Source organism: Bombina bombina, chromosome 5 (assembly GCF_027579735.1).
Source record: "Bombina bombina isolate aBomBom1 chromosome 5, aBomBom1.pri, whole genome shotgun sequence".
Classification (NCBI taxonomy): Eukaryota; Metazoa; Chordata; class Amphibia; order Anura; family Bombinatoridae; genus Bombina; species Bombina bombina.
In genome coordinates this window covers 513619486-513646783 of record NC_069503.1, presented here as the reverse complement: position 1 = coordinate 513646783, position 27298 = coordinate 513619486, and the positions used below count along the sequence as shown (strand labels likewise).

The window sequence follows — 27298 nt, the reverse complement described above, 5'->3', positions numbered from 1 at the left end:
GTTAAGGCCAGAAATAAAATATTGGAGAGGCAAAAGAAAAGAATGGTGAGAACGGTCAAAAACAGCCCACAGACCAACTCCAAAGACCTACAACATCATCTTGCTGCAGATGGTGTCACTGTGCATCGTTCAACAATTCAGCGTATGGGAGAGTGATGTGGAAAAAGCCTTTTCTGCACACACACCACAAACAGAGTCGCTTGAGGTATGCAAACGCACATTTGGACAAGTCAGTTTCATTTTGGAAGAAGGTGCTGTGGACTGATGAAACAAAGATTGAGTTATTTGGTCATAACAAGGGGCGTTATGCATAGTGGCAAAAGAACACAGCGTTCTAAGACAAACACTTGCTAGCCACAGTAAAATTTGGTGGATGTTTCATCATGCTGTGGGACTGTGTGGCTAGTGCCGGTACTGGGAATTTTGTTACAGTTGATGTTCGCATGGATTCCACTCAATATCAGCAGATACTTGAGAATAATGTTAAGGAATCATTAACAAAGTCGAAGATACGTCGGAGCTGGATATTTCAACAAGACATAACCCAAACACTGCTCAAAATCTACTCTGGCATTTATGCAGAGGAACAAGTACAATGTTCTGGAATGGCCATCACAGTCCCCAGTCCTGAATATCATTGAAAATCTGTGGGGTGATTTGAAGTGGGATGTCCATGCTTGGCAACCATCAAACCTAACTGAACTTGAGATGTTTTGCAAGGAGGAATGGTCCAAAATACCTTCATCCAGAATCCAGACACTCATTACAGGCAATAGGAAGCGTCTAGAGGCTGCTATTTCTGCTAAAGGAGGCTCTACTAAATATTGATGCAATATTTCTGTTGGGGTGCCCAAATTTATGCACCTGTCTAATTTAATTTTGATGCATATTGAACATTTTCTGTTAATCCAATAAACCTCATTTCACTACTAAAATATTACTGTGTCCTTCAGTTATTTGATAGATCAAAATGAAATTGCTGATCCAAACACACAATTATTTACAAATGAAAACCATGGAAATTGTCAGGGGTGCCTAAACTTTTGCATACAACTGTATATATTGAAATAATTACATGTTTATGAGTGGCATGGTTGAGTTGAGAACCTGGCATCCTACACAGATACATACATAGATCTGTTTCTTATTTGGAGGTGCAGTAGATCCCAAATAGAGAACAATATGTCAAATCTGAATAAAAATGATTGGCAGATCAATCTTAACTCGGAAGAACCATATGTCATATCTGAATAGAAATGATTGGCAGATCAATCTTAACTCGGAAGAACAATATGTCATATCTGAATAGAAATGATTGGCAGATCAATCTTAACTCAGAAGGCAACCAAGACAGGAAACTCCAAATTTTCTTAAATGATTTGGATAAAACATACAATTTTAAACAACTTTCCGATTTACTTCTATTATCAAACTTGCTTCATTCTCTTGTAATTCTTTGAGGAAGAAATATTTTCTTTCTTTCTTCTTTTTCAACAAGGGATACTAAGAGAACAAAGCAGATTTAAAATGACATGCTCTATCTAAATCACGCAGGTTTAATTTTGACATTCCTATTCCTTCAATAATTTAGATCAGTGTTTTTCAACCAGCGTGCCACGGCACACTAGTGTGCCGTGAGAGATCTTCAGGTGTGCCGCGGCAGACTGAGAACAGTGTGACATATTTTTTAAATTTTGCTTGTTTTGATGTGACAGGCTCATCAGGCAGACAGGCAGGCATCATTTACAACCATGACATATTGACATTCATTCACAGACAATCATTATAATGTACAATATATGCTGTATTATTCTACAATGTGTGATTTTGTAAAATTTTGGGATGGTGGTGTGCCGCAGGATTTTTTAATGTAAAAAAGTGTGCCACGGCAAAAAAATGTTGAAAATCACTGATTTAGATCAAACATGAAGTGATTTCAAAAAAATAATTAAACCAATGTATGTAAATAATGATAAATAAACCGATATTTGTCATTTAAAAAGATGGCTTGACAACATCACATGGACAAATATACAGGATTAAACATAGCTGTACTGATATGTACTGAGATATTTTTACGGAACAAACTAAAATTATTAAGGAGCGATTGATTGAAAAGAAATATAAAGAGGGATAAAGAAATACAAACGATCGTGGAAGTAACAAAGTGGGTCCCATAATTTTGGATTACTATATAACAAATAGTTGTTTTTTTAGGAAAGTTTCTAAATTAAAATGCAAATTTACAAGGAGCTGCCTTAAAGATGAGAGGAAACTTGCCTAGTTGGAAAGCAACTTGAAAGTATTTTACATATGTTGGGAAATATGTGGTCTATAATAAAGGATGAATCCTATGGAGGTGCGCACAGCTGATGAACAAGACCCAGCTTAGATAACAATCTCAGGGAAAGCGAAGTTCCTGGAACAGCCAGCAACCAATATGATACGGCAGCACTCTTGGAGAGGAATAGTTGTAAAAGTCTGTAGAAGCAGAAAAAAGAGAGGCGCCTTATGGGACAGTATCGTAGTACAGTGGTAAGGGCAGGAGACAGCACACACAACGAGTCAGGATACTCACAAAAATGATGGCATAAACGAATGCCTCACTAGACAGGACGGGACCTTAGTCGCCCGCCAGACGGACCAATGGAAAGATAGATCCGGAACTCCAGGGTCCAATCCGCAGCTACAGGAGGTAGAATCGTCAGAGGAACGAGTAGCCCGTGATAGGACCAATTGCTGTTAGCTCTTAGTATGAGTGGCGGGTAACCGGACCAACCAAAAAACGGTATACACAAGAGCGGGGATATCGTAAAAGCTAATTTATTAAAATCACTGTTAAAACATATAGTTTATATGAAATGACAACAGCAACGCGTTTCTCGACCTTCCGGTCGTTTCATCAGGCTGATATTACATTTGATATCCCAACTCTATTTAACATAAAAGTTACCCAATCACAGACCGGTCTGTGTCCACACCCTTCATGGAGCCAATCATAGATTGTGATTGACAACTGCAGTGACAATTGCACCTGCTCAGTAATGAATATGTGATGATGAATGTGGAAACATTGCCGACCGTAATATGCGAACATACATAACATAAAACATTTTAAAAATTACTCAAAAAATTAATAAAATATATAGGGCATATAAAGCATAAAATCAAAGTACGCAGTCACAAACAGTTCATATATATTTCGTAAGATTGAATAAGGTGCCTATATTGGTATATATGACTGTAAAATAAGTTCTAACATCATTGGTTAAAACTAAAACCCTGAGAACTGGTCACAAGCGGGGTTGTGTCTGCACTTCTCACATTGACAGTCAGAAATCTAAAGTGACAATGAGGGATGAGGATCTACTGGAAAATATATATCATAATAAACAACATTTATGATAAATATAATATACAGAGGCAGCACCAACTATATAAGGCACGATTATGTGCTCATAATATAGATAGGTGCCTAAAATAAAGCCTCTAGCAAGAAATCATAAGTAATATACTGTGGTGGTTTAATATACCTAGTGACTATATGCTTAGAATGGAAATTCCACAGCCAAACGGCATGATTAAATTGAGTTTGTAGCAATAGATATTTAGAGATTATACAAGGCTACACATATTGGAGGGGGGACATATATTCTGACAGAGAAATGTCAATGAATATCTGATAGTGGATAATCTTATATCTGAATTTAAAACCTATAAATCAAAAACTGACAGAGCAATCTATCAGACTAATAGGAATCACAAGATTAGTATATATGGGACCATTGAATCAGAGATATAAACCAGGATAGAGGACCAAGCTCAGACAGAGGGACACCAGGATCAGACCTTTAGGAAAAGGCCGCCAGATCTACACACAAATTAAGACCATCTGGATGCATGCTTTTCAGCAAATGGATCCAAAAGGTCTCCCTCTGTCTGAGTCTGAAAAAACGATTGTATAAATGGGATTTGGGAACAAATTCAATGGGAACCACAGAATAGCAGTTAAGGTCTCCCTTATGTACATCATTACAATGTCTTGAAACACTATGGAGTCTGAAGTTTTTCTTCATATTCCGATAGTGTTCAGTGGTCTGAACACTATCGGAATATGAAGAAATATATATGAACTGTTTGTGACTGCGTACTTTGATTTTATGCTTTATATGCCCTATATATTTTATTAATTTTTTAAGTAATTTTTAAAATGTTTTATGTTATGTATGTTCGCATATTACGGTCGGCAATGTTTCCACATTCATCATCACATATTCATTACTGAGCAGGTGCAATTGTCACTGCAGTTGTCAATCACAATCTATGATTGGCTCCATGAAGGGTGTGGACACAGACCGGTCTGTGATTGGGTAACTGTTATGTTAAATAGAGTTGGGATATCAAATGTAATATCAGCCTGATGAAACGACCGGAAGGTCGAGAAACGCGTTGCTGTTGTCATTTCATATAAACTATATGTTTTAACAGTGATTTTAATAAATTAGCTTTTACGATATCCCCGCTCTTGTGTATACCGTTTTTTGGTTGGTCCGGTTACCCGCCACTCATACTAAGAGCTAACAGCAATTGGTCCTATCACGGGCTACTCGTTCCTCTGACGATTCTACCTCCTGTAGCTGCGGATTGGACCCTGGAGTTCCAGATCTATCTTTCCATTGGTCCATCTGGCGGGCGACTAAGGTCCCGTCCTGTCTAGTGAGGCATACGTTTATGCCATCATTTTTGTGAGTATCCTGACTCGTTGTGTGTGCTGTCTCCTGCCCTTACCACTGTACTACGATACTGTCCCATAAGGCGCCTCTCTTTTTTCTGCTTCTACAGACTTTTACAAATATGTGGTCTGTAGCACATATATGAAAACATAAATTATGCTTACCTAATAATTTCATTTCCAACGAGGGGAGGAGAGTCCACGGCTTCATTCATTCATTACTGTTGGGAATTAAGAACCTGGCCACCAGGATGAGACAAAGACACCACAGCCAAAGGCTTAAATACCTCCCCCACTTCTCTCATCCCCCAGTCATTCTGCCGAGGGAACCAAGAACAGTAGGAGAAATATCAGGGTATAAATAGTGCCAGAAGAGTATTAAATGTATGTCCGCCCATCGGAGATATGGGCGGGAGCCATGGACTCTCCTCCCCCGATGGAAATGAAATTATCAGATAAGCATAATTTATGTTTTCCATCTAAAGGGGAGGAGAGTCCACGGCTTCATTCATTACTGTTGGGAAAATATACCCAAGCTCTAGAGGACACTGAATGAAACCGGGAGGGTAAAAAGGAGGACCCTAATCAGAGGGCACCACAGCCTGCAAAACCTTTCTCCCAAAAACAGCTTCCACAGAAGTAAAAACGTCAAACTTATAAAACTTTGTAAAAGTGTGTAAGGAGGACCAGGTAGCCCCCTTACAAATTTGCTCCATAGAGGCTTCATTCTTGAAGGCCCAAGACGAAGCCACAGCTCTAGTTGAATGAGCCGTGATCCTCTGAGGAGGCTTATGTCCCGTTGTCTCATAAGCCAAGCGAATCATACTCCTCAACCAAAAAGACAAAGAAGTAGAAGTAGCAGAGGCCCTTTGCCCCTTACGCTTCCCAGAATTCACCACAAAAAGAGATGTAGACTGTCTGAAATCCTTTGTAGCCTGAAGATAAAACTTCTGGGAGAGTCGTGAAGACTCTCGGGGTCATCGCCACCCCAAAAGGAAGGGCCACAAACTGGAAGTGTTGGTCCAGAAATGCAAATCTTAGGAACCTGAAGTGGTCCCTGTGGATTGGCACATGAAGGTAAGCATCCTTCAAGCCTATAGTCGTCATGAACTGTCCCTCTTGAACTAGGGGCAGAATAGATCTGATTGTTTCCATTTTGAACGATGGAACACTCAGAAACTTGTTTAAACACTTTAGGTCCAGAATTGGGCAGAACGTGCCCTCCTTCTTTGGAACTACAAAAAGGTTGGAATAATATCCTAGCCCCCTTTTGCCTAGGGGTACTGGTACGATAACCCAGAGAGAGGCGAGATCTCTCACACACTCTAGAAAGGCCTCTCTCGTCTCTGGTCTTGAAGACAGGTTTGACAGGAGGAATCTGCCCTTGGGCGGATGGGATCTGAACCCTATCCTGTAACCCTGGGAGACAACTTCTAGCACCAAAGGGTCCTGAACGTCCTGCAACCATGCGTCTGAGAATAGAGATAATCTGCCCCATACGTGATCCAGAAACTGGTTGGGGGCCGTCCCCTCATAACGATTTCGTCTCAGCGGGCTTCTTGCTCTATAACAAAGGAGGAAGACCAATGGCACTACTTATTGAAATAAAAGATAAGCTCAAGATCTCTTAGTGTGATAGACTCTGGGGTGTGTCCCAGATCAATACTTTATAATAATAGAGTCGGTGGTGCTGTGTACTATATATAAACTTGAAGAACAAAATGTGGTTGGGAGAATAACCACAGAAAAGAGTACACTTGTAGCACTCAAGAGCTGGTTAAATTGCTGGGAAAATTCTGAAAAGCGCAGTGTGGTGAAAAATTAAAAAGACAACATTAGTCTCCAAGTGTACTGAACCTAACTAAGTTAAAACTTAACATTTATTAATTATGCAGTGCTAAAATTTGCGGAAAACACGAAAATGAAAAACACTAACCGTAATTGGAGCTAGAATAAGTCTGAAATGTATAGGCTAATTGGACCAATGTGAAGATCTATAGATCAGAGTCTCCTCTATAAGGGCTATAGTGTTGTGGATAAAGTTATCCACAATTGTATATGCTCAGAAATTGAGTACAGTTAAATGTATAGAATATGATCAATTATACAGTTGATTCTATGCAGATATGGGCTGCTGTGTCCAGCAATAGCTGATACTAGATAGGTTGTATTCTGGATAGCAATAATAAAATAGTGTGACAGCTAGAAACTAAAAAAATAGTAACACTGTCACCCTGTGTTGATTACAACAATTGTGGTTTATATTATACAAAATGAGGAAAATTTGGGATCTTGTACCGTATCTGTTATTATTGGAAGAACCAATGAATAGAAGTACCTCACTTAGGGTTGAATTTATTCCCACTCTAGTGGGATTTATTATATTGGGGTGTATAACACTCCCTATGAAGTTAGCCCACTATTGATTGACACCTCTTTGGACCCATTAATGTGATTATATCTAAAGAAATAGGTTGCAATAAGTTGAGGTATATAACCCAGATCTCAAAATGGATATACGTAAAAAGATATACTGCGAGGAGGCGGGGCTTAGCCGGTCTGGAAGATGGCTGCGTGATCTTATAGCTCCTAGGCCCTGGCACCCCAAACCCAATAAACTAGCAGACATTGGCATTATTAACCGTCCTTAAAAGCAACAACCAGTACCTAACAAATCGCAGATATCGGCAGAGAGGAGAAGCTGGGGAAATAAATTCAGAAACGGAGGTGAGAGGAGAGGACAGAGACACCGGCTATAAAGGGTGAGCTACCGCCTAAGCATCACAGCACCGGACAGCAGATACAATAGGGGAGAAGCACTGACCGAAGACTGTAGGTCCCAGAAAACATCCGATCAGCAGTGGTAAAAAGCGGAGATATTGAACGGAGAACGGAGCCACCAAACCACGTGGTCGCACGCTCAGCAACGGCCCAAAATTACAGTGCGCAAGAGGAAACAAGGTCGCATGAGCATGGACTCTGAAAAAGGAACAAAAAGCACTAAATACCCGCAGTAAGTGTAACACATTGCACCATATGTTGGGGCCATAGATAAGAACATTATAAGGTACTACAAAGCGAGCGCCACACGCTAAGCAGACTGTAGAAACAGGCAAATAAATTAAAAACAAGAGGAAACAGCATTACAAGGGGGAGACCTACCAAAACTAAGCAAACACATAAGCTAAGATACGCTGAACCCCGATATATTTATTAAAGGTACACGTCTGACTGGAGTATAAGGAAGGAAAACATAGCCTTTCTAAATACAAACAGGGACATAAAGTTTAGCAATATATGAACACCACTTTCAGTTGCAATCAGTGAACCTCCTGCTCCCATTACATAAGCAATATGCCAGGAAAAAAGATCAATAAAACAGACACTATTCCAAGGTCCAGAATGCTGCAACAATATTTAAAGCCTATTGAGCATATGCCATACCCCACACCAGCAACCACTGAAATAGACAACCCACAGGGAAATATGGCGGAGAACACATCAGTGACGCATGACAACGCTGGGCTTACAAAGGAAGATCTATTACCACTATGTACTAGGAATGATCTCAAAGAAATGGTCGCTGAGGTTAAAAATTGGTATGGGGACTTGAAAAGAGACCTATCTAGAGTGACACAGAGAGTAACAACCTTAGAAGAAAGTCATAACATTATGGACACGGATATCCAACACATGTCACGTCAGGCATATGACCAGGAAGAGACCATACAGCAATTATTAGACAAGGTTGAAGACTTAGACAATAGAGGAAGGAGAAACAACCTGAGGATAAGGGGCATTCCAGAAACAATACAGACAGGGGCATTGGAAGGGTGCTTGCAAGACCTATTCAGAACGGTTAAAGGTGATAACTGTGCCCCTGAGATAGAAATCGAGAGAGCACATAGAGCACTACGTGCGAAACCACCACCCAAGGCCCCGCTGAGAGACGTAATACTCAAATTACTCCATTTCAAAGACAAAGAAGAAATCATGAAACAAGCAAGAATAAAACAAACATCACGCATGCGGGAAACTGCATACAAATATTCCAGGACCTCAGCCCGACCACTCTTCAAAAAAGGAGAGAACTCAATTACATTACAAACTTCCTAAGAGAACAAAAAATTATATACAGATGGGGCTTCCCAGTCAGTATTATTGCAACTAGAGACAACACCACAGTGATCCTTAAAACCCAAGAAGATCTGCCGCACTTCTGTGAGGCCCTGAAGCTCAATCTACAACATCTGGAAAAGGCGAAGCAAGTAGACAACAGACCACCTCCACACGAAAGAGGCCCTAGCTCTTCCCCAAAGAAAATTTCCTCCGTGCTACAGAAAGCTCCCCAGCAGGAGAGAGCAGCAGAGGCCATATCTGACTCTGAAACACATACTGGCGGACTACCTGCTGTGTAATAACGGCAGAATATACATGGACACTAGTCAACTGATATAAGGTCGTATGCTAACAATGTTTAACTTACTTTTTATTTTATACAGGTTGGGTTTGGGGGCAGGGATACTGCCTCTACTGTTTTTTGTATTGCATTAAATTGTACTGTTCTGTAGAACACAACATTGGGACACAGATTAGTATCTGGGTTTGACACTGTAAAACTTTTGCATTTTACTGAAAAAGGATAGAGTAAGGCAGTTATTTGTAAGGAATATTTTCACTCTATATTTTTCGTTCAACGGAGGTCCAGAACGCTGACATATATACTGGTTCTCATAGCACACAGAAAGTAGAGAGTACACTATACACACGAGAGCATTACCTACTAGATTACACACAGACTCATCTCTGGTCAGTATAGTAACTGGCAACTATGCACATAAAGTGCTTATAACAACCAAGAGCTAAATACATACAAAGAACTTGTTCTTGTGAAAACAGGACAGGGTAACACCTCCAGAAACACAGTGGGGGAGAAAACACACAGCATCATGCAGACGAGACAAATAAAACTGCTAACTATTAATGCAAAAGGCCTTAACAGCCCTGAAAAACGCTCCATAGCCTTCAATCATATACATAAAGAACAGGGAGACATAGTGTACATACAGGAAACACATTTCAAAAAGGGAAAAGAACCAAAGTTCATCCACAATAGATACAAAACGGTTTTTCTGGCATCAGGCCCCACAAAAAAGGGAGGAGTAGGTATATTTATGAAAAACCATATACATTTTTGTCCTTCGCGAGTTATTAAAGACCCTAATGGCGCTTACATAATAGTGATAGGCCTTCTCTTCAATACACAAGTCACACTAGCAAATATTTACTTGCCAAACACAGGGCAGCACTTGCTACTCAAACAAGTCACTCAATTATTATTGGAATATTCTAAAGGTATTCTACTGCTTGGGGGAGATTTCAACACCCCATTAGACCCAATAAAGGACACCTCCTTAGGTAAAACCAGCACAACCCGCAAGGTAATAAAGGGAATACACACCCAGATGCAACAACTCTGAATACACGATGTTTGGAGGACAAAAAACCCATATAAAAGGGATTATACATTTTATTCATACCCTCATCACATATACACCAGGATAGACTATATTCTTGCAGACCAAGTAGGATTAGCATTGATAGAAGAATCAACGATACTACCGACCACATGGTCAGACCATGCCCCAGTAAGATGCACAATTAGATGGCCAAATATACCCATAAAACCATTTATATGGAGACTGGACGAGCACTTGTTGAACAATGCACTAATACAGACAGATTTAAATTCTGTTATAGGTCATTATTTCAGAGAAAATACAAATGCAGACACCAACGCGTCAGTAATATGGGAGGCACATAAATGCGTACTGAGGGGAGAATTCATAAGACACAAAGCCAGGGAAAATAAAAACAATAGACAATTCACGAAATCAATAACCTCCCAAATCAGATATTGGGAAACAGAACTTAAAAAACATCCTAATTCCAACGAAATACTACAAGAACTCACCAAAAGTAAAACCACACTTAACAATCACTTACTGAAGGAATATCAGAGGAAAGCAAACATAGGAAAGCAAACATACTACAGCAGAAATACTTTGATATTAATGACAAAACTGGCTCATCCCTAGCGAAGACTCTGAAAAGAAAACAACTAGATACCCATATATATAACATAACTGACACGGCAGGACAAACACACAATGAGAGCATACACATAGCAGACACCTTCAGGCAGTACTATGGAAAGCTGTATAGTATACCAACGAAAGGCACACAGGAAGACATAGACAGTTTTCTAGATGACATAGAACTCCACCAATTGAATAGTGACGACTCAGAAAAATTAGACTCGCCAATCACACCTGAAGAAATAAAAAAAGCCATTAAAAACATGCCAAATGGGAAAAGCCCTGGGCCAGATGGCCTAAGTATCAAATACTATAAAACATTCATGCACCATTTACTGGCCCCTTTAACCAATCTCTTCAACTCCCTACTCAAGGAAGGGGGCTTCACAGATAATATGTTAGAGGCACACATCACAGTTCTCCCTAAGCCAGGGAAAACACCGGACAGACCTGAAAATTACAGACCCATTTCCCTACTAAATTCGGACATAAAAATTTTTGCCAAAATATTAGCCACCAGAATAAACACTTATCTCCCAGGGTTAGTACACCCAGACCAAGTGGGCTTTGTACCGGGACGGGAAGCACGTGACAACACTCTCAGAACCCTCCAATCAATTACATATGCCCAAATAAATAAGATACAAATGGCCCTTATATCAACAGACGCAGAAAAGGCATTTGATAGGGTAAATTGGCAATTTCTTAAATCAATCCTCCACAAAATGAAATTCAGTAGTAGGTTTATACAGTTAATTCTCACACTATATAGAAACCCCACAGCAAAGGTAAAAGTAAATGGGCTACTTTCCGAGAAGTTTATAATTCAAAATGGCACAAGGCAGGGATGCCCACTTTCCCCGATACTCTTCGCACTCACAATAGAGGCACTGGCCCAGAAAATTCGAAGCGACAATCTAGTAACTGGTCTTCACATAGCAAACAGACATCATAAATTAGCGTTATACGTGGACGACATTTTATTCACTTTAACTAACATAGACACGTCACTGCCCCGGGTTTTAGAGATCTTCAAGGAATATGGGAAAGTTTCTAACTTCCAGCTAAATCTTACAAAGTCTGAATTATTAAATATAACATGTGATACGGCAACAATTACTGATATACTGCAAACATGCCCACTCAGAAGACACTTCACCAAAATGAAATACTTAGGCATCTACTTATCACCAGACCAACAAGAGATATTTCATGCAAATTATAAACAATTGGAAAAAAACTTGGTGATTGACCTATCCAACTGGAAAAACAAAACAATTTCATGGCTAGGTAGGGTCAATGTCATTAAGATGAATGTCTTACCAAGACTACTATACCTTTTACAAACAACGCCCATACCTCTACCTCCAAAATACACAAAAAAACTTCAAAGTATAAAAGAACTATATATCTGGGGGGACATTAGACCAAGAATTCAAAGAAAAACGCTGTATCTACCAAAAGACAGAGGAGGGGTAGGACTACCTAACATAGAAGTATATAAACAGGCGATTATGATACGCACTTTGCTGGACTGGTGCTATAACGACCATGCTAAAATATGGGTACAACTAGACCGCGCCATCTTGGGCACAGGGAATGTGGGAGGCTTAGCATGGCTAGCAAAAAAGGACAGACCACAGATGGTAGAACAGTATCCATTATATGTAGACTTTTTCACTGCATGGGATAAACTTATAAACACCTCAGAAAAAATCTCCTCACACTTTTCACCCCTGACACCAATTTGCCAAAACCCGTCATTACCTTGGAATTATAGAAGTTCGGAAATAGATCAAAACACTTTGGTAAGAGCACGCGTATTCAAGACATTGACTGACAACGGTAAAATGAAACCACTTGAGAACATTAGGGAGACTGATATAGGTGACAAAATGAGTTGGCTAGGGCACTCACAGATGAACCACTATCTTACGACACATAGATATAAACATAACTTACTCAGGCAGCCCACTGCATTTGAAACTCTCTGCTTAAGGGAAACCCCCACAGAACATGCCACATCTATCTTATACAAACTATTGATACCAGAGGACACACAAAGCTTACCCTCATACACTAGAGCATGGGAGAAGGAACTGAACACGGACATTGAACTACAGGAATGGCTAATAGCATTTCAGACCACTAAACAATCATCAATCTCAGCCAGGGTACAAGAGTCAAACTACAAATTCTTATCAAGATGGTACCTGACCCCTATCAGGTTAAAGCAAATATATAAAACAACCACAGGGAAGTGCTGGAGAGAATGTGGACAAGAAGGCACACTAACTCACATATGGTGGGAGTGCCCCGGACTGGATAGATACTGGGTGGAAATATTAGAATATGTGAGAATAGCAACAGGGAAATCTTTACAGAACAATCCCAAGACCCTCCTGTTTCTTTCGTTACCCAGCCTTGATAGTAAGGCTGCAAAAGCACTTAGGCTAGTCATGTTAAATGGGGCAAAAATGCTGATCCCCAAACATTGGAAAAATAAGGTAGCACCATCGGTTGAGGAATGGAAAAAACAGGTAGACACACTACTACACCTGGAAAGGTATCACCACATACAACACAACTCATTAGAAACACACAAGATAATGCTGATGCAGTGGAAGGAGTGTCAAGAATCTTACAGACCAAGGGTTCGCTGAACACACACCACAGTATTATAGAAGTTAGAACACAAGACATATCAAAGACACAAGATATTGAGGGGAAAGATACAATAGATCTATATGGGCAAAGCTGGAACCCTCCAACAGTTAATAACAAACTATACCACCTATGCATAGCCTTGAACTAGTAGTAATAGTTAGTTAGTTGTTGGTAAGGATGTATGATATAAAACTTGACAAGATATCAGATGATGTTTTTCTAAATAAAAATTATTTGAAACTTAAAAAAAAAAAAAAAAAAAAAAAGATATACTGCGTCCAAATTGTTCAATTCCTACAAATAATCATTAATATTACCCAGTTGTAGTTAGTTCACTTGATTCATATAGCTACAAGTTAACCTATATATGGACAGAAAAATATACTTGCACTGTAATAAAGTTTATTAGATTGAGGTATGTGTGTAACAGTCCCTTTTTTTAGTTCCCTCTTAACTGGTACCGTTACTGTACACAATAGTATGGTTATATTTTCTAGTTAGATTAGTGTAGGGATGTGTGTCAATTTTTAATACGTTGTAACTGTTTCAGTCGTGCTTGTGCAAACATTGGTTACATTTGGGTATCTTGATTTATTGAAACAAAGACACAAAATTATAGTTTTTAAATTGAAGCCTGCTTAGCTTACAGTAAATATTTGGCCTGAGTTATTATATCATATGTTAAAATTTAAGCATATAATATTTGCCCACAATCAGATGTTTGGTATTATACCGATATATCTATATTCTATAATCAGTATTTGAGAGACTGTTTAAATAAATGGATATATCGTATAATTTGGTTACTCTGTATTTGTCAATAGATTTGTGATTTGATCTATTGTATCACGTAAGCATTAGAGTGGTTTAACAGAATACATTTTAGTCTAAGTACATTATTCCTCAGTATAATATAACATACAGTTATGATTGGCGATATTCAACACTCCAGTTACATCTATCTCTGACAGCGCTGTAGTCAGATTATAATAAAATTGAGCATTTTCTTGAGCTATACAAAACTCTGGTTAGGTAGTCTGTATGTACTTTTGAATTGCTGCAAGAACACAGGATATAACCACCACTAGCTAAAGCTGTCAGAATATACCCAATAGCTGAGTTATTGAATTGGCGCTTTCCAGTTATAAAAGAAATAACAGGTATAATAACTATAGACAATATGTAACACGCACCCCTGCATTAATCCAATCTGAAATTTGTACTCACAATAAACTGGTCACATTTTATAGGTTAACTTGTAGCTATATGAATCAAGTGAACTAACTACAACTGGGTAATATTAATGATTATTTGTAGGAATTGAACAATTTGGACGCAGTATATCTTTTTACGTATATCCATTTTGAGATCTGGGTTATATACCTCAACTTATTGCAACCTATTTCTTTAGATATAATCACATTAATGCGTCCAAAGAGGTGTCAATCAATAGTGGGCTAACTTCATAGGGAGTGTTATACACCCCAATATAATAAATCCCACTAGAATGGGAATAAATTCAACCCTAATTGAGGTACTTCTATTCATTGGTTCTTCCAATAATAACAGATACGGTACAAGATCCCAAATTTTCCTCATTTTGTATAATATAAACCACAATTGTTGTAATCAACACAGGGTGACAGTGTTACTATTTTTTTAGTTTCTAGCTGTCACACTATTTTATTATTGCTATCCAGAATACAACCTATCTAGTATCAGCTATTGCTGGACACAGCAGCCCATATCTGCATAGAATCAACTGTATAATTGATCATATTCTATACATTTAACTGTACTCAATTTCTGAGCATATACAATTGTGGATAACTTTATCCACAACACTATAGCCCTTATAGAGGAGACTCTGATCTATAGATCTTCACATTGGTCCAATTAGCCTATACATTTCAGACTTATTCTAGCTCCAATTACGGTTAGTGTTTTTCATTTTCGTGTTTTCCGCAAATTTTAGCACTGCATAATTAATAAATGTTAAGTTTTAACTTAGTTAGGTTCAGTACACTTGGAGACTAATGTTGTCTTTTTAATTTTTCACCACACTGCGCTTTTCAGAATTTTCCCAGCAATTTAACCAGCTCTTGAGTGCTACAAGTGTACTCTTTTCTGTGGTTATTCTCCCAACCACATTTTGTTCTTCGGGCTTCTTGCACTTATTCCAAGATCCCTTGAACTGGTCCGCATTTGCGGAGGGTTGCTGGCACTGGGCCTTGTCCGCACGAAAGGGACGAAAAGTAGATCTCTTAGGCTTAGCCTTCTTATCCTGCGGTAGGAAAGCTCCCTTGCCTCCTGTAACCGTGGATATAATCGAATCCAAACCTGGACCGAACAGGATCTTTCCTTGAAAAGGCAGGGACAACAGCCTCACTTTAGAGGTCATGTCCGCAGACCAAAATTTTAGCCACAGAGCCCTGCGTGCTAAAACAGAAAAACCTGACACCTTAGCATTCAGGTGAATAATTTGCATATTGGCATCACAGATGAAAGAATTGGCGACCTTCAGCGCCTTAATCTTCTCCTGTATCTCCTCGATGGATGTCTCCCCTCCACCATTTCACACAGGGATTCACACTAATATGTCGCAGCAACAGCCGCTGCTGGCTGAAATACCAACCCCGTGTGCTGAAACATCTTTCTCAACATGTTTTCCAGCTTTTTATCCATGGGCTCTTTAAATGACGAACTATCCTCGAGGGGAATAGCCGTCCGCTTCGCAAGCGTAGAAATGGCCCCATCCACCTTAGGGATGGTATCCCACAGCACAAGCTGAGAGTCCAGAATGGGGAACAGTTTTTTAAAGGAAGAAGAAGTGGAAAAGGGCGACCCTAATCGCTCCCATTCATTCTTAATAATATTTGCCATCTTAACGGGAACCGGGAAAGACTGAGGCCCTACCATGTCCTTGTATACCTTGTCAAGCTAAGGAATCGCAGATTCCTCCGGTATCTTAGGTTCTGGAACCTCCAGAGTATCAAGCACCTGCTGTAGAAGAAAGTGCAGATTCTCCATCCTAAACCTATAACCAGGCTCCTCTGCCAGAGGTTTAGATGACACGGACTCTGACCCAGAAGGGGCCTCCTCTGAAGAGTCGTAGTGGGCCTCGTCATCATATAGAGCCTCTGGACCAGCCATTGACATGGACAACCCCTGGGCCGGGCCGCTATGATAAACCCTACGCTTGTGCTTAGCAGAACGTGGTAAGGCATGGATCACTTTCAAAACCGCTGACTCCAGCTGGTCCGCAAAGTCTGATGGCCAACGAATCTCTCCCGAAGGAGTAACGGTTGGTTGGCTCAGTAGTATTAGACATCCGTTTACATTTAGATGTTGTATCTTTATCAAGGCATCTCGCACATAACGCAGCAATGATACCATAAACAATATCATGTATAACCCCCCCACCCTGTTCAATAATTGCCCTTCCAGGAATATTAACCCTTGATTCTGTAAAGATAAAAAGGCGCCACACTGTGACCCTGTCTTCTAGGTTATCATTTTTAATAAAAAATGAAACAATCTTACCAGAATCTATGCCGTGGAACAGGAACACGGCCCTTAAAGTGTGACAGGTAAGTAGCCTCGCTCCTGACATGGACTTGAGTGAAGAAAGCAGGCAGCAAAACTCATCAACGCTGATTGCTTATGGAGCTGTTAATATGAGTCTGGATAGTTTTGCAGAAAGACTCTCCATGCATCTCCGGACTCTAACTTTCGCCCAGGCCCTCACTGAGAGGCTGACAGGACTACTTAAAACTCCAGTCCCAATGTGAAGAGTACTACCCTCCATAAGAGACTACTCCAAAACTCCAGCACTCCTCTGCCATTCTCCTGACTGTGGGATGAGGGAAGTGGGGGAGATATTTAAGCCTTTGGCTGGGGTGTCTTTGCCTCCTCCTGGTGGCCAGGTTCTTAATTCCCAACAGTAATGAATGAAGCCATTGGACTCCACTTTAGATGGAAATTAGATAGAAAAATAAACACTTTTAAAATCATGTATTGATAAATGTCATCTATTTGTTAGGCTGTAAATGTCAATTACAGTACAAAGGGTGTATCAGTAGGAGTCTTAGAACTAGTAATATAATATAAAAAAGGGTTATATAATATAAAAAAAGGGTTTCCCAAACACAATGTGTTTGATAATTTACACACAAAAAAATCCTTGTGAAATTGTTAAATGTATGGGTATCAGATTAGTTAAAAGAACAACTTTGTTCTTTTGGTATCCTTTATTGAAGGAGCAGCAATGCTAGCTGAAAACATCAGGTGAGCCTATAACTAGAGGCATATATGTGCAGCCACCACTCAACAGCTAGATCCCAGTAATCATTGCTCCTCCTGGGCTTAACCAACTATCAGCTAGATTACGAGTTTTGAGCGCTATAGAGTAATTAACGAACGCAACAAAAGTTACATTATTTAATTTCCTATAGCGCTGCTATTACAAGTTTTCAAACATACGCCTTTTGCGTATGATATGGTTGCATTGAACTCCATACCGTACACAAAAGCATCGGTGTTTTGACGTGCTAGTGCACAATTTCCCCATAGATATCAATGGGGAGAGCCAGCCCAAAAAAAAATAACACCTGCGGTCGCGGAAACAAAAGTTCTGTAACGCAGCCCCATTGATGTCTATGGGGAAATAAAACTACTGTTTAAACCTAACACCCCAACATAAACCCTACGTCTAAACACCCCTAATCTGCTGCCCCCAACATCGCTGACGCCTGCCTACAGTTATTAAACCCTAATCTGCCGCTCCCGATATCGCCGCCACTATACTACATTTATTAACCCCTAAACTGCCAGCTCCCCACATCGCAACAAGCTAAATTAAAATATATTAACCCCTAAACCTAACTTAACCCTAACCCGAACATAACCCTAACGTAACCCTAAGCCTAACACTAACACCCCCTAACTTTAACATAATAAAAATATAGCTAAATTAAATTTACAATTATTAACTAAATAAACCTATTAACCCCTAAACCGCCAGCCCCCCACATCGCAACAAGCTAAATTAAACTATATTAACCCCTAAACGTAACCCTAACCCCCTAACTTTAACATAATTAATTTAGATCTAAATTAAAGTTACAATTATTAACTAAATAATACCTAAAACTAAATACATACTTACCTATGAAATAAAACCTAAGCTAGCTACAATATAACTAACACTATTTTTATTTCACAGGTAAGTTTCTATTTATTTTAACTAGGTAGACTAGTTAGTAAATAGTAAAAAAAAAAAAAAAAACACCACAAAATAAAAAACCCTACTCTAGAAAAAACTACCAAGGGCCCTTAAAAGGGTCTTTTGTAGGGCACTGCCCTGAGATAGACAGCTCTTTTACTCCAAACAGAATACAAACACCCTCTAAAAATCTATACAAACCCCCACCCCCCAAACTACCAGGGGGCCTTAAAAGGGACTTTTGTGGGGCATTGCCCTGAGATAAACAGCTCTGTTGCTCCAAAAAGAATACAAACACCCCCTAACACTATACAACCCCCCCAAACTACCAGGGGCCCTTAAAAGGGCCCTTTGGGGGCCCTTAAAAGGGCCTTTTGTAGGGCATTGCCCTGAGATAAACAGCTCTTTTACTAATATATATATATATATATATATATATATATATATATATATATATATATATATATATATATATATATATATATATATATATATATACACACACATTACACAAAATAACAAATTATCAAAAAAAAAAAAAAAATATTCCTATTTTAATAACCTTAAAAAAAACACCCCAAAATAAAAAACCTAATCTAGAATAAAATACCAATGGCCCTTAAAAGGGCCTTTGTAGGGCATTGCCCTAAAGATATCAGCTCTTTTTTAAAATAAAATGACAAAGACCCACTAACATTATAATCCCTCACCCCCCCCCCCCCCAAACCCAGGGCATTTAGCTCGTTTACTGCCCAGACCCTAACCCAAAAAATAAAACCCACCCAATAAACCCTTAAAAAAGCCTAACACCAACCCCCTGACAATCCACTTACAGTTTTTTAAGTCCCGCTTGAACGATCTTCATCCCGGCGAAGTCTTTATCCAGGAGGACTCTTCAATCTTCATCCCGGGGGCGATGTCCTGATCTAAGCGGAGAGAAGTCTTCATCCAGGCGGCCTCTTTAATCATTATCCAGGCGGCATCTTCTATCTTAATCCCGGAGGCACGGAGCGAGCATCCTCTTCATACGGTCGCCACTATAAACTGAATCTTCAATGCTAGGGACATGATTTAAGATGGAGTCCCTTGCAATCCTATTGGCTGAAAAATTTGAATCAGCCAATACTAAATAGGGCTGCTAAAATCCTATTTGCTGTTCAAAACAGCCAATAGGATTTAAGCAGCTCTCATTCTATTGGCTAATTCGAATTATCCAATAGAATGAAAGCTGCTTAAATCCTATTGGCTGATTTTAGCCTCACCGCAAAACTTGTTATGGGAATCCAATGAAAAAAACGGTACAGCTATACCGACAACACTTGTAATAGCTGTGGTGCTGTTTTAACGCTGAAAATGCCATATTTTCAGCGTTAAAAGCCACAACATAAAACTTGTAATCTAGCTGTATGCTTTTCATGAAATGATACAAAGAGAATCAAGCAATTAAGATAATAGAAATAAATTGCAAAGTTGTTTAAAACTGCATGATCTATATGAATAATAGTAATTTAATTCTGACTTTACTTTACCTTTAATTAAGATTTTGAATTATGCTATTTTTTTTTTTTATACTTTTTATATTTTGGATATTTGTTTATCTGAGGTTCATTTTCCAGAAGGTCATGTTTTTAAATATACACTTTATAAATTATTATTATTTTTGTACATAATTTTTCCTTAATCTTTTCCTTAGGTTTTTTTCTATATACTGTATATTTATTTTGTTTAATGTCCTGAATATACAATGTACAGGTAGCCCTCAGTTTACGCCGGGGTTAGGTTCCAGAAGAAATGGTTGTAAATTGAAACCATTGTAAATTGAAACCCAGTTTATAATGTAAGTCAATGGGAATTGAGGGAGATAGGTTCCAGGCCCCTCTCAAAATTGTCATAAATAACACCTAATACATTATTTTTAAAGCTTTGAAATGAAGACTTTAAATGCTAAACAGCATTATAAACCTAATAAAATAATCACACAGCACAGAATATATCATTAAACTAAGTTAAATGAACAAAAACATTTGCTAAACAGCATTATAAACCTAATAAAATAATCACACAACACAGACTTCACTTGCATTTTTCTGCAAACAGTTATTTCTATGCATTCCAATCTGGACTGATTTATAGACAGGAAGATCTTGTTCCTTTGAAATCTGCTCGATAGCTCAGGTCTGGTTAAACTGATTAATTTCAGTTTGCTTGGCTTTGCTGCAACACAAGCGGACAGCTCCACCTACTGTCTATTTTAATAAATGCACTGCTTCTCAATGCTTTTCAATAGCAGTCACATGACTGGAAAAAAGGTTGTTATTCTGAGAGGGTGTAAATTGAACCGTTTTAAAACGAGGGCCACCTGTATTGTTATTTTTTTTTTTGCCAAAACAGTATTGTTATATCTATCTAAATTACGGAAAATGTTTAGTAGCTATATTAAACTTTTCCATGATTGCTAATTTCTGGCTAGATTATGAGTTGTGCATTACGGCTTTAACTCTGAAAAAATGGCAATTTCAGTGTAAAAACAGTAACGCAGCCATTACAAGTCGTGTCGGTATAGCTATACCGCAAGCATTTTAGCCTGTAATGTGACATCAATTCCGCACTCAAGCTAATGTGTTCTCTTAGTCTGTATTTGATCTTCTTTTTAAGCTAATTTATATATGTCTCATTTGGAAGAAAATATGATTTGGAATAATAACCCTTTTGCAAATAATATCATTAAGTATCATTGGTTCATTGATGATATTCTATTAATATGTCAAGGTCCTTCTGATGAGATTAATAATTTTATGACATATATGAATGGGAATACATATAATTTAAAGTTTACTTATGAAAGTTCCCCAGGTCTATCACCTTTTTAGATCTTATTTTATATCATGATACAAAAACTTTTGGAAACCAACAAATAGAAACAGTCTCCTCAATGCCAAAAGTGGCCATTTAAAACAATGGAAGAGAAATATTCCACTAGGGCAATATCAGAGAATCAAGCGTAATTGCACTAATATAGATGATTTTAATAAAGAATCAGACATTTTAATTAAAACATTTTTAGATAAAGGATATAGCTCTAATTTTTAAGATGATAGCAAGAATATGATAGCTTGTATGGACAGATCTCTACTTATAAATAACCAGTTGAAAAACAACAAGCAAAGGAAATTGGTAAGAAAGTGACCCCAAGTTTGTAACTTGATATAATAATCAGCACTACAAGATTAAGAATATCTTGAATAAACATTGGAATGTGATAAAATTAGATCCGGGTTTGGGAAAAATATTAGGAGATAAACCAGAAGTTATCTTTAGAAAGAATAAAGATATAAAGAATTACATTGCACCTATGAAACTTAGACAACCCTTTAAATATGGACACCTGACTAATTGGTGTGGAGCATCTTTAGGTTTATATACTTGCAAACAAAAAGATTGCATTATGTGTCCCTGTATAGGACAAAATAGTCTCTCTTTTTCAAATTTTGATGGGAGTAAACTATATAAATGCGAAAGTAGATGTACTTGTCACACAACATATGTTGTGTACCAATAAACCTGTAAATGTGGTCTAATTTATATTGGTCGTACAAAAAAGAAGATCAATTACAGACTAAGAGAACACATTAGAAACATTGAATCTGATTTGAGAATCATAGTGTCTCGTATCATTTTAAAAACAGAATTTATGTTTACCTGATAAATTACTTTCTCCAACGGTGTGTCCGGTCCACGGCGTCATCCTTACTTGTGGGATATTCTCTTCCCCAACAGGAAATGGCAAAGAGCCCTGCAAAGCTGGTCACATGATCCCTCCTAGGCTCCGCCTTCCCCAGTCATTCGACCGACGTAAAGGAGGAATATTTGCATAGGAGAAATCATATGATACCGTGGTGACTGTAGTTAAAGAAAATAAATTATCAGACCTGATTAAAAAACCAGGGCGGGCCGTGGACCGGACACACCGTTGGAGAAAGTAATTTATCAGGTAAACATAAATTCTGTTTTCTCCAACATAGGTGTGTCCGGTCCACGGCGTCATCCTTACTTGTGGGAACCAATACCAAAGCTTTAGGACACGGATGAAGGGAGGGAGCAAATCAGGTCACCTAGATGGAAGGCACCACGGCTTGCAAAACCTTTCTCCCAAAAATAGCCTCAGAAGAAGCAAAAGTATCAAATTTGTAAAATTTAGTAAAAGTGTGCAGTGAAGACCAAGTCGCTGCCTTACATATCTGATCAACAGAAGCCTCGTTCTTGAAGGCCCATGTGGAAGCCACGGCCCTAGTGGAATGAGCTGTGATTCTTTCAGGAGGCTGCCGTCCGGCAGTCTCGTAAGCCAATCTGATGATGCTTTTAAGCCAAAAAGAGAGAGAGGTAGAAGTTGCTTTTTGACCTCTCCTTTTACCAGAATAAACAACAAACAAGGAAGATGTTTGTCTAAAATCCTTTGTAGCATCTAAATAGAATTTTAGAGCACGAACTACATCCAAATTGTGCAACAAACGTTCCTTCTTTGAAACTGGATTCGGACACAAAGAAGGTACAACTATCTCCTGGTTAATGTTTTTGTTAGAAACAACTTTCGGAAGAAAACCAGGTTTAGTACGCAAAACCACCTTATCTGCATGGAACACCAGATAAGGAGGAGAACACTGCAGAGCAGATAACTCTGAAACTCTTCTAGCAGAAGAAATTGCAACCAAAAACAAAACTTTCCAAGATAATAACTTAATATCAACGGAATGTAAGGGTTCAAACGGAACCCCCTGAAGAACTGAAAGAACTAAATTGAGACTCCAAGGAGGAGTCAAAGGTTTGTAAACAGGCTTGATTCTAACCAGAGCCTGAACAAAAGCTTGAACATCTGGCACAGCCGCCAGCTTTTTGTGAAGTAACACAGACAAGGCAGAAATCTGTCCCTTCAAAGAACTTGCAGATAATCCTTTCTCCAAACCTTCTTGAAGAAAGGATAGAATCTTAGGAATTTTTATCTTGTCCCAAGGGAATCCTTTAGATTCACACCAACAGATATATCTTTTCCATATTTTATGGTAGATTTTTCTAGTTACAGGCTTTCTGGCCTGAACAAGAGTATCAATGACAGAATCTGAGAACCCTCGCTTTGATAAAATCAAGCGTTCAATCTCCAAGCAGTCAGTTGGAGTGAGGCCAGATTCGGATGTTCGAACGGACCTTGAACAAGAAGGTCCTGTCTCAAAGGTAGCTTCCATGGTGGAGCCGATGACATATTCACCAGGTCTGCATAACAAGTCCTGCGTGGCCACGCAGGAGCTATCAAGATCACCGATGCCCTCTCCTGATAGATCCTGGCTACCAGCCTGGGGATGAGAGGAAACGGTGGGAATACATACGCTAGTTTGAAGGTCCAAGGTGCTACTAGTGCATCTACTAGAGTCGCCTTGGGATCCCTGGATCTGGACCCGTAGCAAGGAACCTTGAAGTTCTGACGAGAGGCCATCAGATCCATGTCTGGAATGCCCCACAACTGAATAATTTGGGCAAAGATTTCCGGATGGAGTTCCCACTCCCCCGGATGAAATGACTGACGACTCAGAAAATCCGCTTCCCAATTTTCCACTCCTGGAATGTGGATTGCAGACAAGTGGCAGGAGTGAGACTCCGCCCATTGAATGATTTTGGTCACTTCTTCCATCGCCAGGGAACTCCTTGTTCCCCCCTGATGGTTGATGTACGCAACAGTCGTCATATTGTCCGATTGAAACCGTATGAATTTGGCCTTTGCTAGCTGAGGCCAAGCCTTGAGAGCATTGAATATCGCTCTTAGTTCCAGAATATTTATCGGGAGAAGAGATTCTTCCCGAGACCAAAGACCCTGAGCTTTCAGGAGTCCCCAGACCGCGCCCCAGCCCACCAGACTGGCGTCGGTCGTGACAATGACCCACTCTGGTCTGCGGAAGCTCATCCCCTGTGACAGGTTGTCCAGGGACAGCCACCAACGGAGTGAATCTCTGGTCCTCTGATCTACTTGTATCGTCGGAGACAAGTCTGTATAATCCCCATTCCACTGACTGAGCATGCACAGTTGTAATGGTCTCAGATGAATTCGCGCAAAAGGAACTATGTCCATTGCCGCGACCATCAAACCTATTACTTCCATGCACTGCGCTATGGAAGGAAGAGGAACAGAATGAAGTACTTGACAAGAGTTTAGAAGTTTTGATTTTCTGGCCTCTGTCAGAAAAATCCTCATTTCTAAGGAGTCTATTATTGTTCCCAAGAAGGGAACTTTTGTTGACGGAGATAGAGAACTTTTTTCTACGTTCACTTTCCACCCGTGAGATCTGAGAAAGGCCAGGACGATGTCCGTGTGAGCCTTTGCTTGTGGAAGGGACGACGCTTGAATTAGAATGTCGTCCAAGTAAGGTACTACTGCAATGCCCCTTGGTCTTAGCACCGCTAGAAGGGACCCCAGTACCTTTGTGAAAATTCTTGGAGCAGTGGCTAATCCGAACGGAAGTGCCACAAACTGGTAATGCTTGTCCAGAAAGGCGAACCTTAGGAACCGATGATGTTCCTTGTGGATAGGAATATGTAGATACGCATCCTTTAAATCCACCGTGGTCATGAATTGACCTTCCTGGATGGAAGGAAGAATTGTTCGAATGGTTTCCATTTTGAACGATGGAACCTTGAGAAACTTGTTTAGGATCTTGAGATCTAAGATTGGTCTGAATGTTCCCTCTTTTTTGGGAACTATGAACAGATTGGAGTAGAACCCCATCCCTTGTTCTCCTAATGGAACAGGATGAATCACTCCCATTTTTAACAGGTCTTCTACACAATGTAAGAATGCCTGTTTTTTTATGTGGTCTGAAGACAATTGAGACCTGTGGAACCTCCCCCTTGGGGGAAGCCCCTTGAATTCCAGAAGATAACCTTGGGAGACTATTTCCAGCGCCCAAGGATCCAGAACATCTCTTGCCCAAGCCTGAGCGAAGAGAGAGAGTCTGCCCCCCACCAGATCCGGTCCCGGATGGGGGCCAACATCTCATGCTGTCTTGGTAGCAGTGGCAGGTTTCTTGGCCTGCTTACCTTTGTTCCAGCCTTGCATTGGCCTCCAGGCTGGCTTGGCTTGAGAAGTATTACCCTCTTGCTTAGAGGATGTAGCTAAAATAACGGAACCGGAGCCGTTTTTATATTTAACCCCTATACAGTCCCTGGTATCTGCTTTGCTGAGACCCAACCAAGCCCAAAGGGGAATACGATACCAAATGACGCCTTCAGAAAGCCTTTTCTATGTATCAGAGCTCCTCACACATGCATCTGCATGTCATGCTTCCCAAAAACAAGTGCGCAATAGAGGCGCGAAAATGAGGCTCTGCCTATGATTAGGGAAAGCCCCTAGAGAATAAGGTGTCCAATACAGTGCCTGCCGGTTATTTTACATAATTCCCAAGAAAAAAAATAATTCCTCAAAGCTATGAAGTATTAAAAATGCTTATATATCAATCGTTTTAGCCCAGAAAATGTCTACCAGTCTTAAAAGCCCTTGTGAAGCCCTTTATTCTTATGTAATAAAAATGGCTTACCGGATCCCATAGGGAAAATGACAACTTCCAGCATTACATCGTCTTGTTAGAAATGTGTCATACCTCAAGCAGCAAAAGTCTGCTCACTGTTTCCCCCAACTGAAGTTAATTCCTCTCAACAGTCCTGTGTGGAAACAGCCATCGATTTTAGTAACGGTTGCTAAAATCATTTTCCTCTTACAAACAGAAATCTTCATCACTTTTCTGTTTCAGAGTAAATAGTACATACCAGCACTATTTTAAAATAACAAACTCTTGATTGAAGAATAAAAACTACAGTTAAACACCAAAAAACTCTAAGCCATCTCCGTGGAGATGTTGCCTGTACAACGGCAAAGAGAATGACTGGGGAAGGCGGAGCCTAGGAGGGATCATGTGACCAGCTTTGCTGGGCTCTTTGCCATTTCCTGTTGGGGAAGAGAATATCCCACAAGTAAGGATGACGCCGTGGACCGGACACACCTATGTTGGAGAAATGGTTCATAATCAAAATCCTCAAGATCTTAGTATTAAAATTGTAGAATGGGTAGCAACTAATAGTTGGGACACTAATAGACTTTTGAAACTCCGTCAGAGAAACTTTTTGGATAAAACCTTTAGATTGTTTGCAACCTAAAGGGTTAAATATTGAATTAGACATCCAGGCATTTTTATAGTTTTTTAATAGGGCTTTTATAGAAAAATGGGGAAATGATCTATTCTTGTGTAATGTATGAAACGTTTAGTTTTATTATTATGTTTTAAATAGACTTGTAAGATACAGGACAAAATTTACAAACACATACAGGAGGGATTGAGGGCCCTATTCCCGTGGGAACTTACAATCTAGAAGGGTAGGAGGTTGGGAAACAGGAGGCGAGGACTGCAAGATTGAGAAGGATGTTAATACAGAGTTAGATGAGGGAAATATTAGGTAAGTGAAATTAATTTATTATTGAGTTGGGTGGTAGGCTTCTCTGAACAGAAAAGTCTTCAGGGAGCATTTAAAGGAAGAAAGATT

At 39.4% G+C, this 27298-nt stretch overlaps 1 protein-coding gene across 1 annotated transcript in view; it reads right to left on the bottom strand.

Annotated features, from left to right (window-relative positions):
• The window catches only part of BBS9 (Bardet-Biedl syndrome 9), a 1102055-nt gene that overhangs the window by 784017 nt on the left and 290740 nt on the right, over nt 1–27298 (bottom strand). The gene's annotated exons all lie outside the window — the stretch shown is intronic.